The 15,287-nt window shown below is 37.8% G+C and overlaps 1 protein-coding gene across 10 annotated transcripts in view; it reads right to left on the bottom strand.

The window, feature by feature from the left end:
- The window catches only part of spir (spire type actin nucleation factor), a 422,518-nt gene that overhangs the window by 180,924 nt on the left and 226,307 nt on the right, over positions 1–15,287 (bottom strand). The window lies entirely within an intron of this gene.

Here is a 15,287-nt window from a genome sequence, read left to right as displayed (position 1 = left end):
CATCTATAGTCACAAGAACAGCTAGCCATAATAACTTGAACTTGAGATCTGCTACATAATTGACCATGTAAACGCCCGCACTCGCAGCTTAGAAGTAACATAGGTATTTCGGGTTTGCTCCTGCATAGATGGACCTCGAGTCAGATCAGCAAACGTTGGGTGGACATCACCTCTTGCAGGGAGGCGACATTTTTCTGGCAGGGCGTGGATGGCAGGAGTTCTGGGTTTACTAAGGCTCTCCTAACAATGGTAATTGGGGTTTTGACAGGGCACTGCCCCATGGGAATCCATGGGGAACGTCTCAAGATACTGGAAATCCCATCCTGCTGTAGCTGTATGGAGGATGATGAGGTGGAATCATCGAATCACTTTATGCTAAATTTCCCAGGTTGCGACTCACTTGGATCTCCCGAGGATTTATTCATGACTGAGATCGATATCATTCGGAATTTATTCGGTTATATTTGTGGGAGCATTAAAGTTTGACTTAGTGATTAGTTTGAAATTTTATTTCCGGGTAAGTTTCAAATGATTTCAGCATCGTATTCGTAGGAAATCAAGAATATTTGAATTTACCGAAGGAATACGAACAGCTGTTGCGATTACTTTTGGAACTATTTCGGCAGTAGTTGCGGGCCCATTCCAAGTTTTTGTCTGTATCATTTTGGGAAAATTTCAGCATTGTTTCACGAATATTTCGAAATAAAGTGCAAATTGAGCATAAAGTGGGTTGTGATTTTATTCAGAAACAACAAATAAATATCTTTGAAAAAAAAAGTACTATATTGACATTACAACTACAACGGATGGGGTGGAACTACCGCACAAAGATACCAAAAACAATTCAAAATTGACTTTGAAACTGCACCGTAACGGGTTCGAAATTATAAGTTGCCCCGAAGTGATCTAATCCCGAAATAATCCTGAAACTCTCACGATATGGTTTCCAAATTATCCTGATTCAAAGTGATACTCAAAATAATCTAAAAATGATGATTAAAATAATCCCAAATTAGGTCTGGAAAAGTTACATTGCGCAAAAGTAGTTGTCAAAAATAAACTCTCAAAACGTATAGGCTCATTGGACCAACCTAAAACAGCTGGTGGTGAAAGGAAAATACTCATAAGAACCAATGGGGCGGTTACTTATTCAAGTAGGGCATAAATTGCATTCTTGACATTGTTTTTAATTTCTATTGGGATGCATAATCTCTATGGTAGTGAAAGGGTTAAAGACCAATTTTGTGATCAAATTGAGAATCACTTAGGATTTCATTCTTGAGTATCAAGCATTTATTTCCTTTTGCGAAAATTGGACATTTTTTACCGGATTTCGTTCTAACAAAATATTAATAAATACACTGAAAGAATTGGTGCTAGTAAAATCAACAAATCGGTTCTGTTGTTCTTGACTTAACGGAGATTTGGTGAAATTGATCGAATTATGGTTTATTCGGCCGAGTTCTTTGTCAAACGAACAAATTAGTTTAGTCATTTCAACAGAAGAGAAATTGTCGCTCTTCAGTTAACAAAATTTTGTAAAATTGACAGATTCCTAATCAATTTAACTGATTTTTTTGTTAACACAACTGATCTCACTGGTCATTTCAACAGCGATCCATAGTCAATACATGAGCAAATTTCAAAGAGAATTTTACGCTCACTGCGCTCTCTACTTTGTACTTATGACGATGGTGCCCCTTGTTAAAAAAAAGAACGCCAAAATAAGAAAACCATCAAATCGAAAAAACACACAAAATGGGAAAACAATAAAAAACTAGTTTTCAGTTATCAATACAAAATGAAAAAACTCTTTTTTGAATTAACTGTGTACAAAATTATGAGATACCGGGACACATAATTATCGGGTACAATTTTGCAACTTCTTGTCCAAGCGAAATGCAAAATTGCGCCCTCTTGTTGCAAAAGTTTCGCTTGAACGAACAGGATTTTTCCAAAGTTAGTAACATTTTGTTCAAGTTTTTATGAATTTTCACTCACGCAAACGAATCTAATAAGATAATAAAAGAAACATCCTTTCTCAATGTTGATGTTTCCGACAAAATAAAAGTTTGAGTTGTTTTGGAATCGTTTAAACTTAAAAACGAAAATTAAACTTGCCGAATTACATGTAAAGTTACTCCAGTGGTGAATTACCTTCCTGCGATTTGATTCTTTACTTTTCTATAACGTACAAGTTCTCTTTTTAAAATGCTACGTCAAACATTTATACTACAAGTTTTGTTCGAAACAGTCAAGTGTGGCAACTACATGCGAGAGAAGAAATTGAGAATGAGCTGAGATGCAACCATGGCGCAACGATACAAGGTGGCAGCATGGAACAGCTAATTATGAACTTTTTTTATTAGATTTGATACATCAACTAACGGTGCCGAACGATTTTGACATTTGTCCATCGAATTTACAAAAACAAAGTACATGGAATTTTTATTTATGTTTGTAGGTATGTCACCATGCTGCCACCTTGTATCATTCCGCTATGGATGCAACTGAAAGAATTGACAATCAGTTTTGTGATTACTATTTTCATTTCTATATTGATATGTATGTGTATGTAGCAAGCATGCGTATTTATGTATTCACATATTTAAAGCCAAATTAAACTTCCTTAACCCTAACGCCATAGTCGTAACCACACCCATATCCATAACCATCACAATGTGATCGATTAATTGTGCCTTAACCTAAAAATAGTGAAAAGTTCATAAAAATGATGAAAACGCAAAAAATTACAAACATATTCCACAAAAAATAAGTATCTTAGACATAACGTATCCAAAACAATGAAGAAAATCTAAAAAAAGTTATAAAGTCACCAACTCAAATATTTTTAGGTTATGGATATGGCGAGAAACCAAAGACCAATTGATTGGCTATGGCGTTATCGTTATGGTATGGCACCATTAATCGATTACATTCCTTTCCATAAGGTAGGTTCGATCAGCTGATTTATCTGGTTATGGCTTTATGGTTATAAGTCACCATTAATTCGCCCTTTAAGCTGGAGACATTGGTGCTTTATCGGTAACCGTATCGGTAACCTTATAACAGCTGATTCGACCAAACTTATGAAAATCAATGCAATCGATTATTGGTGCCGCTAAGGTCGTAACCGTATCGTAGCCAACCAATTGGGTTTTGGTTTACCGTCGTAACGATAAACAGCTGATTACGTTAGGGATACGGATACAGCGATACGACATACGGCACCAATGACTCCAGCTTTACGTATTTATATGGCGGCCGCCGTGGTGTGATGTTAGCGTGTTCCGCCTATCACACCGAAGACCCTGGGTTCACACCCCGGGAAAAGCAACATGAAAATTTTAGAAACAAGCTTTTTCAATTAGAAGAAAAGTTTTCTAAGCGGAGTCGCGACTAGTCGCCCCTCGGCAGTGTTCGGCAAGCACTCCGAGTGTATTTCTGCCATGAAATGCTCTCAGTGAAAACTCATACGCCTTGCAGATGCCGTTCGGAGTCGGCATAAAACAATTAGGTCGCGTCCCGCCAATTTGTAAGAAAAATTAAAAAAGAGCACGACGCAAATTGGAAGAGGAAAATCTCTTCGGAGGTTATCGCGCCTTACATTTATTTATTTATATGGCAACATAGGTACTTTCATACAATGCTGTCGCAACAACTTTTGTTGTTCATTTGACTACTAAAACGGTCAATTACGAATCAAAGATTTGTGCGCAGTTGATTCAACATCTTCTTGCGATGGATAAAAACTGACAGAAGTTTCGGTTGAATTGACCCGTATTTCGGTCGATTTTACCAGTATTTTTCTTTCAGTATAATAATAAAATAATTTGAATTTATTTTGTTATGGCTCCATTTAAGAAAAAATAACAATAAAAAAATAAAAATTGTTGCACATTTTTGCACATAAACTAAAAATAGCAAGGGATCACAATATTAACTAAAATTATTATATAAGTGTGAAACGTGCAAAAAGAAGTATTTTTTTTTTATTTTGTTGGTGCGGCATGCAAGTTGAATGACTTTCAGAAATTCACACCAAATCAAGGCAGCCAAAAATAAAGATTACGTGCGTGCGAGAAAGGCGCCCATTTCAATAAAAATAAAAGAAAAATTTAGAGTTGTTGTTGTTCGCACTGTAGTAATTGCATTTCTCATTAATTGCATTTTAATTTTTTGTTCACTGACACTCGACATTGGCGCATCGTTGGCAAATCTGTTTGACATTGCGCCAATTGAGTTCAACGAGGCGAATGCATTCGAGTCTATAACAACAAAAAAACGTGAAGACATATGCCAATAATAAATAAAGTTGCATTATTAAATGCAGATATAAATATGTAGAAGCTACATATATAAAACCGACATTGCTTTAACAAGTTTATAATTTGAATTTGCAGTGCGACTGTAACGAAAAAAAATTATAAAAAATATTATAGATGAAAGTGATCATGCTATAGTTGTTATTGTTATTTATGAATGCTGGATGCCGGCTTAATCGCTGTTTGGCACCAAGTGTTTGCTGACAGATAGCCACTCAAACCTACAAACACTCGTATCCGTGAGTGTTGGTCATAATCACTGTGATAATCATAGCCGCCGCCGCAAACAAAAGTTCAATAACCGTTTAACCATTTCGTGTTCATGTCGTGTGGGCGGCTGCGCAGTAAACTTTTACAGCCCACAAGCCCACAGGTGCTCATCTTCGCGCATCATTTGAAACGTCTGCAGCTCACAGCAAATAGGCGCAAGAGTTAATGCTATTCATTTTGATAGATCAAATGTCACAAAATTAAAAAAACATACACCTGAACAACCATTTGAAAATGAATTAAAAAAAAAACATTAAATAAAGCTGTTTGGGTAGTATGAGGTTCGAAATGAAAATTAAATATATTTTAAAGAGATTTAAATATCACTTAATAGGGCGGGTCTAAGAAAAATTTTCTGGTCGCAACCAAATTGCATGGAGTTGGAGAAAGAGATAAAACCGTAAATGTAGAAGTGGATGCAAAGGAAATCGAAATTGAGTACCTGATGTCAATGACGTCGAGATTGCGGATATATCTATCTATCTATCTATCCATATAAATCTTATAAAATAATGTTGCTAAATGACATGTATGCACATAACTTCACACAGAATGCTCCGATTTTAAAACAGTTTTTTGCATTTGAAAGCTTAGCTACGTGAGATGGTACAGTTAATATAATTTGAAGGTATTTAGTACAGGGGCGTGTCAAATTGCCAAAATGTAGTAAAAAATCATAAAATTTTTGTTTACACAGATATAACTCATAAACGGATGGATGGATTTAAAAAATTCAACTTTTCAGTAAAACTTTGAAATATTTACCTTCGATCTGCATTAAAAAAAATACTTGATTCCTTTCTTATATCAGCCAAATTGTTTAAACAAAAGTAACATTTTTACCAAAAAATGCGTATGTGTGTTTGTTCGCTGTGAACTGTCCGCGCTAATTGCTTTTGAGTGAGGCTTGATGCGACACATACATACGTACATATATGGCATTCGCTTCGTTATTTAACTTCGGGCGTAGGTTTATAGGTATGTATGGATGTACATCACTACATAGTATAAACAAAGTCGCTATTTCTGTCCCTATGTCCCTTTGAATGCTTAAACCTTTAAAAATACGCAACGGGTTTCGATGCGCTTTTTTTAATAGATAAAGAGTGATTGAAGAGGAAGTAACTGTTGATGAGTGCTTTAGTACAGAGTAATTTTTATACCGCTGGGTGACTAGGGTATCAATCGGCCAACGTCTACCTTTTTTTCGCCACGTGCCTAGGGTCTTGAGATCAAAACGTGGACCCGGGTACCCCTAGAATGTGTTTATACAATATGGATATCAAATGAAAGCTGTTGATGAGTGCTATAGTACAGGATAATTTTCATACCTATTGGTGACTAGGGTCTCGAGATATAGGCCAAAACGTGGACCCGGGCACCCCTAAAATGTTTTTATACAATATGGATATCAAATGAAAGCTGTTGATGAGTGCTATAGTACAGGATAATTTTCATACAACTGGGAGGCTAGGGTCTCGAGATATAGCCCAAAACGTGGACCCGGGTACCCCTAGAATGTGTTTACACAATATGGATATCAAATGAAAACTGTTGATGAGTGCTATAGTACAGGATAATTTTCATACAACTAGGAGGCTAGGGTCTCGAGATATAGCCCAAAACGTGGACCCGGGTACCCCTAGATTGTGTTTATACAGTATGGATATCAAATGAAAACTGTTGATGAGTGCTATAGTACAGGATAATTTTCATACAACTGGGAGGCTAGGGTCTCGAGATATAGCCCAAAACGTGGACCCGGGTACCCCTAGAATGTGTTTACACAATATGGATATCAAATGAAAACTGTTGATGAGTGCTATAGTAAAGGATAATTTTCATACAACTAGGAGATATAGCCCAAAACGTGGACCCGGGCACCCCTAGAATGTGTTTATACAATATGGATATCTAATGAAAGCTGCTGATGAGTGCTATAGTACAGGATAATTTTCATACAACTGGGAGGCTAGGGTCTCGAGATATAGCCCAAAACGTGGACCCGGGTACCCCTAGAATGTGTTTACACAATATGGATATCAAATGAAAACTGTTGATGAGTGCTATAGTACAGGATAATTTTCATACAACTGGGAGGCTAGGGTCTCGAGATATAGCCCAAAACGTGGACCCGGGTACCCCTAGAATGTGTTTATGCAATATGGATATCTAATGAAAGCTGCTGATGAGTGCTATAGTACAGGATAATTTTCATACAACTGGGAGGCTAGGGTCTCGAGATATAGCCCAAAACGTGGACCCGGGTACCCGTAGAATGTGTTTATACAATATGAATATCAAATGAAAACTGTTGATGAGTGCTATAGTACAGGATAATTTTCATACAACTGGGAGGCTAGGGTCTCGAGATATAGCCCAAACCGTGGACCCGGGTACCCCTAGAATGTGTTTACACAATATGGATATCAAATGAAAACTATTGATAAGTGCTATAGTACAGGATAATTTTCATACAACTAGGAGATATAGCCCAAAACGTGGACCCGGGTACCCCTAGAATGTGTTTATACAATATGGATATCTAATGAAAGCTGCTGATGAGTGCTATAGTACAGGATAATTTTCATACAACTGGGAGGCTAGGGTCTCGAGATATAGCCCAAAACGTGGACCCGGGTACCACTAGAATGTGTTTACACAATATGGATATCAAATGAAAACTGTTGATGAGTGCTATAGTACAGGATAATTTTCATACAACTAGGAGGCTAGGGTCTCGAGATATAGCCCAAAACGTGGACCAGGGTACCCCTAGATTGTGTTTATACAATATGTATATCAAATGAAAGCTGTTGATGAGTGCTATAGTACAGGATAATTTTCATACAACTGGGAGGCTAGGGTCTCGAGATATAGCCCAAAACGTGGACCCGGGTACCCCTAGAATGTGTTTATACAATATGGATATCAAATGAAAGCTGTTGATGAGTGCTATAGTACAGGATAATCTTCATACAACTATGAGGCTAGGGTCTCGAGATATAGCCCAAAACGTGGACCCGGGTACCCCTAGATTGTGTTTATACAATATGGATATCAAATGAAAGCTGTTGATGAGTGCTATAGTATAGGATAATTTTTATACAACTGGGAGGCTAGGGTCTCGAGATATAGCCCAAAACGTGGACCCGGGTACCCCTAGAATGTGTTTATACAATATGGATATCAAATGAAAACTGTTGATGAGTGCTATAGTACAGGATAATTTTCATACAATAAGAAGGCTAGGGTCTCGAGATATAGCCCAAAACGTGGACCCGGGTACCCCTAGATTGTGTTTATATAATATGGATATCAAATGAAAGCTGTTGATGAGTGCTATAGTATAGGATAATTTTTATACAACTGGGAGGCTAGGGTCTCGAGATATAGCCCAAAGCGTGGACCCGAGTACGACTAGAATGTGTTTATACAATATGGATATCAAATGAAAGCTGTCGCATCAACCTAGCAAAACTGACAAATATGCATGCGAAGCCGAAATAAAGACAAGAATTAATAATACCCACATACCTATTTACATACGTCATATTCGATTTGCCTGAAATTTCGTATATAAATTTGCTAATATTAGTATTTACGATGCTTTTTTCCGGGAAGTATACCAAAGACGGTCTGGGACTGGGATTAGGACTAGGACTGGGACTGAGACTCGGAGTGGGACTGGGACTGAGACTCGGAATGGGACTGGAACAAAATACATACCACCCTCTGGCAATAAGAGATGAAGAAGAAGGAGAAAAACTTGAGAGAAGAGAAAAGAGAGAAGGAGACTGAGAAAGAGATAGAATGAGACGAATATGGAGATGAAGCGAAAAAGACGGAGGGAGGAGTGAATAAAAACATTAGAAAAAAGTGTAGAGGGGTAGGGCAGAGCTAGACGGAAAAAGCTTATTAAAATGTATGCAGATAGGCCAAATTTAGGGCAGAACAACGACCCGGCGGTCTGCTAGTGTAATATAAGAAGATAGATTTTTTAATGCATTTGGATACGATGCAGACGGAGATGGAGGTGAAAATAGACAGGGATATGGAGATGGATATAGAGATGAAGAAGGATGTGGATATGGACATGGAGATGGGGATATAGAACTAGATAGAGATCGAGATGGAAATGTGGATGGTGATTGTGATAAAAATGTGAATCTGTATGGAGATGGAGTTTGGCATGGAGTTGTAGAAAGAGATAAAACCGTAAATGTAGAAGTGGATGCAAATAAAATCGAAATCGAGTACCCAATGTAAATGGCGTCGAGATTGCGGATATATGCATATATATGAAGATAGATATTTTAATCCATCTGGATATGGAAAGAAAGTCCGTATTAAAATGATACATATGTATACGTATACATACACATGAAGGTGTTCGATAAACTTCAAAAGGGCAGTGTCTAATCTAAATATGAACAGAACACAGACGCCCAGCGGAATTTCGAATTAACAGCAGCCCTCACGTGCAGCAGGTCAGTTCTACACAAGATATATTTAGATATTTGCCGATAGTTGCCTGACAAACCGAGATGAGCCGAGCCCCAAACTTAAAATAGTTCAATGTAATCGCAAGCGAGGTCAGGCACTTCCAGACGAGCTTTTTACGCCAATTCAGTACCCCGAATGCTTAAACCTATCCAATTTTGATTGGAAGGAGCAGCAGTGCACGGACAACAAGTAATGTCGTTTAAATCGAGCTTTGGGCAGAAAACTCCCCACCAGCGAATTCTTCTTCCGACACTTGTCCCAAAGGAGTGACTGTGTTGAAGCTTGCACAAGAGTAGTCTGTTTGGCTAGCATGAAGAAAAAGCTGGTAAGCATGCTAAAGTGAACGAAGCCAAAAAGTCCATAGTCCATATTTCGAAGGCTAATCGACGATGGGGACGCAGCCGATTACTGAATGACTGAATTGAATTAATTAATGAAAAATATTATTTGAAGATTGAAAAATATTTAAAAGATACGAGGGGCTTTAAGGTCCGGTACTTAAATTTAAATATTCTAGAAGCTTCTCAGGCTCAATTTCCTTACACTTTTGTTAGATAGCAGCCAAAATTCGCTTAGGACTTAGAATATGGGTCTCCAAAAATTAAATGTTATTGCCTTTTTCATATGAAATGAAAGCACAATTGTGCTACGAAATGCAGACCCCTGGCTTAGGACTCAATTATGTAACTGCTGGCTTTCGATTCAATCTTCTATGAATTCTTCAGTTGATTCAAATTAAGAACGAAATTTATTCCAACATTGAGACTTTCTGTCGCACAGGATTTTCATTAGAATGGTAATCTGGAGACCCTCTTCTGAGCCTTGAAAAATATATGACAGAGAGGATATAAACTTTATCCTATAGTCGGCTGCCCTATATATTCGTAGAGTGAACCCCAATACATTCTCTAGTCTACTACTGCCACCATGTATTTCTTTATTTATTTAATAAAATGGAGATGAAATTATATAGAGCCTAGGATGCAGGTTGCAACTGAGCTGACCGCGATAAGCAAAAATGGGGATGTAGATAGGTAATGAGATTGGCAGAAAGATATACATCTGCAGGTGGACAGAACTAGGAAAGGAATGAAGTAGAAGAGGTGGTCACAGAGCGTTAAAGGCCTAGTGGCTTAAGAAGACGTAAAAATATTAGTATGGAAGAAATTGTCATGGTCCGGTCCCCCCATACTCCCTTCCCATATCCATTCCTAATCAGTTATAAAACGTGCATGTGTTCATTGCTTGTTAACCGACTGCCTAAAGGTCAAAAGCCTTTGGCGTTAAATCTAGTGATGCCTATTCACATACATAACAGTTATTTGGTATTTCATTAACAAATCGTAATGAAAGCGAAAGTTTCACTCACACACACTTTGCCACAAGCGTACAAACGAAAACTGTCTTCTTCTTTGTTTTGTTTTTGAAATACCAAAACCCCTTGTATCTGCCATTTTTTATGCTTCAATGACTCTCCTATGAACATCTTTTTGTAGTTGCGCGCTTTCATGACAAACAAAGCGTATTTGAGTGTGGTTATGGGTCAGGTGCTAAATACGTGTTCGAGTTTTATTTATTAAAAGAAAGGCGAGTTAGTTATTATGTAATTAGAAAAACTTCAACCACATGCAAATCTTTATATATCCTCTTGAAGATATTAATCCACGCCGTAAATTTTGTGCTCTGATTTTTTACAGAAAATATCTTGTTCTTAGCGCTTAAACGGTTATGACCGTTCAACAGGGCGCGCCGCCGATAATAAGTTTAATTCAACAATTTTGCGTTTTTCATCGTAACTCACTCATTGCAATCAAACCGATCACCGAGTTCTGCTTGAATGCCAATGCGACCATGTCTACATCCGGACGTTTCCACACGTCTTTGAATTGTTCGCTGTTGTTGTTGTTGTAGCGATAAGGACACTCCCCGAAGGCCTTGGGGAGAGTTATTGATATTAATGGTAACGGCTTTCCTAAGCCTAACTTAAAACTATTTTACATGTTTATAATTGTCTTCTGGACTATGCAATCTAGAATAGTTACATCTATGTCCTACCTTTGAGTACTATGGATGGGAGACTTACAGATCATGCGAAAAAAGTGTTGTGCTAGTGTAGTATGTAGGCATTTTACGCATGTTAGTAAAGCGCGAAGGCAACATCTGCACGGCGATGCACTGAGTTAATCGAGTGATGCGTTTCAGTATGTGCTTCGGCAACCTTTTTTGTATGCGTACAAGAGCTTGGAAGTCTTGGCGCTGCATAGCAGAATAGTTTCGCTGCACTTCTATCGATGCTATGGAAGCCCGCCTGTTCAGCACTAAATTGGTAGTGTTCTGCAATAATTGTACAATTTTTGTTTAAATTTATTGGAATGACATGATTTAATATCACTCGGTAGCTCATTATAGGATTTAATACCTTTATAATACAGATTACATTTGTATGCTTCAGTTTTATAACCGGCAGATTAAAATCATTTTTATTACGAGCATTTACAGAGTGCATATCTTTTACATATTTTATATTAGTCCTGAAATACGCAGGCAAAGTTCCTTCTATTATGTTTTTAATAAATTCCATGGTATAATCCTTTACCGGATGCAGATCCGATACGTTCCGGTACCAAGCCCAACCATCTCGGGAACGATTTGGTGTGACATGTCACCTTCCAGGCCATAAAGCCCTCCCACCCCCTAGATCCCTGCGGAGTTCGGTGTCGACAGAGCCTCGGCTGTTAATGAAACGGGATTCGCCACGGATAGATGAGGTTGACAATTGGGTTGGAGAAGCTATATATTGTGCTGGCAACCCCTTGAATAATGGGATAAATTGTTCGCTCATCACATTCTATAATAATCTTGCTCAGCAGAGCCGGAATACAAAAAAAAATTTTAATTAAAACTCTTTCGGTTATACTAACATTTTACATATTACAGAGTATATCTCATTCGAAGGCCGATACCGGGGTGGGGCTTCAGTTCTCTTGCTAAAATATATTCCGAAAACTCCGAGGAAAGCCCATAACATAGCATATACCACGCAAAGCTTACCAAAGATTATGTCAATGTTATCTTCCGGAAGTCGTGAGCTGATTGAAGCGTACACCAAAAATTCGCTCTATTCAAGTCACGCACATGGAAGCGTTCTCCTCTTTCTCGCACAATATTATACAAATACAATTACAGAACTCTTCACTTTACACCTTATTATTATTCATAATAACTTTTCTTTGTATGTAGCTCACCAAGCTCATTTAATTTAATAGCGCGCGTGATGTGTTGCAATAAGCTCGTCCGTCTCATACTTGCATGTATGAGTGTTCCCAGCGATCTTGCTGTGCAATTTTCCAAAGAAATTACAAATATTTATTCATATTAGAAAAACGTCTCGTCGTTTTATTTCTTTGTCTCTGCTTCAACAAGCTTGGCGACTTCGCCAACAAATTCTCGACATTGTCTTTTTTTGTGTAAGTCCAAAACTTCAATGTAACTCACCCACTCAATTGATAATTCAGTTTCACATACACACACACTCACACATAAATACACGCGAAAGTAGTAAAAAAGCTAGAAAATAACCAAAAACATTTCCACATAAAGCGTGAAGCGTGAGTTCAACGTCGGGGTTAAGCACATTGAACGATTGCGCATGCACTACAATCTCCCTGGCAACCCCACCAAACCTATTTAGCGAGTGCCATTGTTGGTTGTTGAGCTCTCCTAAAAGTCTTAATGGTTTCAACAAATAATTTCCCAGGCTTAACTACTTGACTAGGCTACTGACGTTCCAGAAATATGCTGGGAAAATGTTTTCATAGAACGCAAATGCGAATTGGCAAAAAAAAAACGAGGTGGGGTAAAAAAGGAACTAAACAAGTAAGGAAGGCTAAGTTCGGGTGTAACCGAACATTACATACTCAGTTGAGAGCTATGGAGCCAAAATAAGGAAAATCACCATGTAGGAAAATGAACCTAGGGTAACCCTGGAATGTGGTTGTATGACATGTGTATCAAATGAAAGGTGTTAATGAGCATTTTAAAAGGGAATGGGCCTTAGTTCTATAGGTGAACGACTTTTCGAGATATCGCCATAAAGGTGGAACAGGGGTGACTCTAGAATGTGTTTATGCGATATGGGTATCAAACGAAAGGTGTTAATGAGTATTTTAAAAGGGAGTGATCCTTAGTTCCATAGGTGGACGCCGTTTCGAGATATCGCCATAAAGGTGGACCAAGGGTGACTCTAGAATGTTTGCACGATATGGGTATCAAACGAAAGGTGTTACTGAGCATTTTAAGAGGGAGTGGGCATTAGGTCTATAGGTGGACGCCTTTTCGAGATATCGCCATTGGGGTGGGCCAGGGGTGATTCTAGAATGTTTGTACGATATGGGTATCAAACGAAAGGTGTTACTGAGCATTTTAAGAGGGAGTGGGCATTAGGTCTATAGGTCGCCATTAGGGTGGGCCAGGGGTGACTCTAGAATGTGTTTGTACGATATGGGTATCAAATGAAAGGTGGTAATGAGTATTTTAAAAGGGAGTAATCCTTAGTTCTATAGGTGGACGCCTTTTCGAGATATCGCCATAAGGTGGGCCAGGGGTAACTCTAGAATGTGTTTGTACGATATGGGTATCAAATTAAAGGTATTAATGAGGGTTTTAAAAGCAAGTGGCCCTTAGATGTATATGTGAAGGCGTTTTCGCGATATCGACCAAAATGTGGACCAGGGTGATCCAGAAAATCATCTGTCGGGTACTGCTAATTTATTTATATATGAAATACTACGAACAGTATTCCTGCCAAGATTCCAAGGGCTGTTGATTTCGCCCTGTAGAACTTTTTCATTTTCTTCTACTTAATATAGTAGGTGTCACACCCATTTTACAAAGCTTTTTCTAAAGTTATATTTTGCGTCAATAAACCATCAAATTACCATGTTTCATCCCTTTTTTCATATTTGGTATAGAATTATGGCATTTTTTTCATTTTTCGTAATTTTCGATATCGAAAAAGTGGGCGTGGTTATAGTCGGATTTCAGCCATTTTTTATACCAAGATAAAGTGAGTTCAGATAAGTACGTGGACTAAGTTTAGTATAGATATATCGGTTTTTGCTCAAGTTATCGTGTTAACGGCCGAGCGGAAGGACAGACGGTGGTCTGTATATAAAAACTGGGCGTCGCTTCAACCGATTTCGCCCATTTTCACAGAAAACAGTTATCGTCGTAGAATCTATGCCCCTACCAAATTTCAGAAGGATTGGTAGATTTTTGTTCGACTTATGGCATTAGAAGTATTCTAGAAAAACTAAATGAAAATGGGCGGAGCCACACCCATTTTGAAATTTTCTTTTATTTTTGTGTTTTGTTGCATCATATCATTACTGGAGTTGAATGTTGACTTAATTTACTTATACACAGTAAAGATATTAAATTTTTTGTTAAAATTTGGCTTTAAAAATTTTTTTTTAAAAAGTGGGCGTGTTCTTCATCCGATTTTGCTAATTTTTATTCAGCACATATATAGTAATAGTAGTAACGTTCCTGCCAAATTTTATCATGATATCTTCAACGACTGCCAAATTACAGATTGCAAAACTTTTAAATTACCTTCTTTTAAAAGTGGGCGGTGCCACGCCCATTGTCCAAAATCTTACTAATTTTCTATTCTGCGTCATAAGGTCAACCCATCTACCAAGTTTCATCGCTTTATCCGTCTTTGGAAATGAATTATCGCATTTTTTAGGTTTTTCGAAATTTTCGATATCGAAAAAAGGGGCGTGGTTATAGTCCGATATCGTTCATTTTAAATAGCGATCTGAGATGAGTGCCCAGGAATCTACATACCAAATTTCATCAAGATACCTCAAAATTTACTCAAGTTATCGTGTTAACGGGCAGACGGACGGACGGACGGACATGGCTCAATCAAATTTTTTTTCAATACTGATGATTTTGATATATGGAAGTCTATATCTATTTCGATTCCTTTATACCTGTACAACCAACCGTTATCCAATCAAAGTTAATATACTCTGTGAGCTCTGCTCAACTGAGTATAAAAAGGGAGTAGGCAATTTACAGCAGCGAACAAAAAAATAGCAGTGGAAACTTTCACCAATATTTTAGTAACACAATTTGAATTCTGTCCTGAAACTATGCAAACCAATCTCAAAAACGTTT

The sequence above is a fragment of the Eurosta solidaginis genome, chromosome 2 (genome assembly GCF_040869045.1).
Source record: "Eurosta solidaginis isolate ZX-2024a chromosome 2, ASM4086904v1, whole genome shotgun sequence".
Lineage (NCBI taxonomy): Eukaryota > Metazoa > Arthropoda > Insecta > Diptera > Tephritidae > Eurosta > Eurosta solidaginis.
This window is presented reverse-complemented; position numbering and strand designations above follow the sequence as displayed.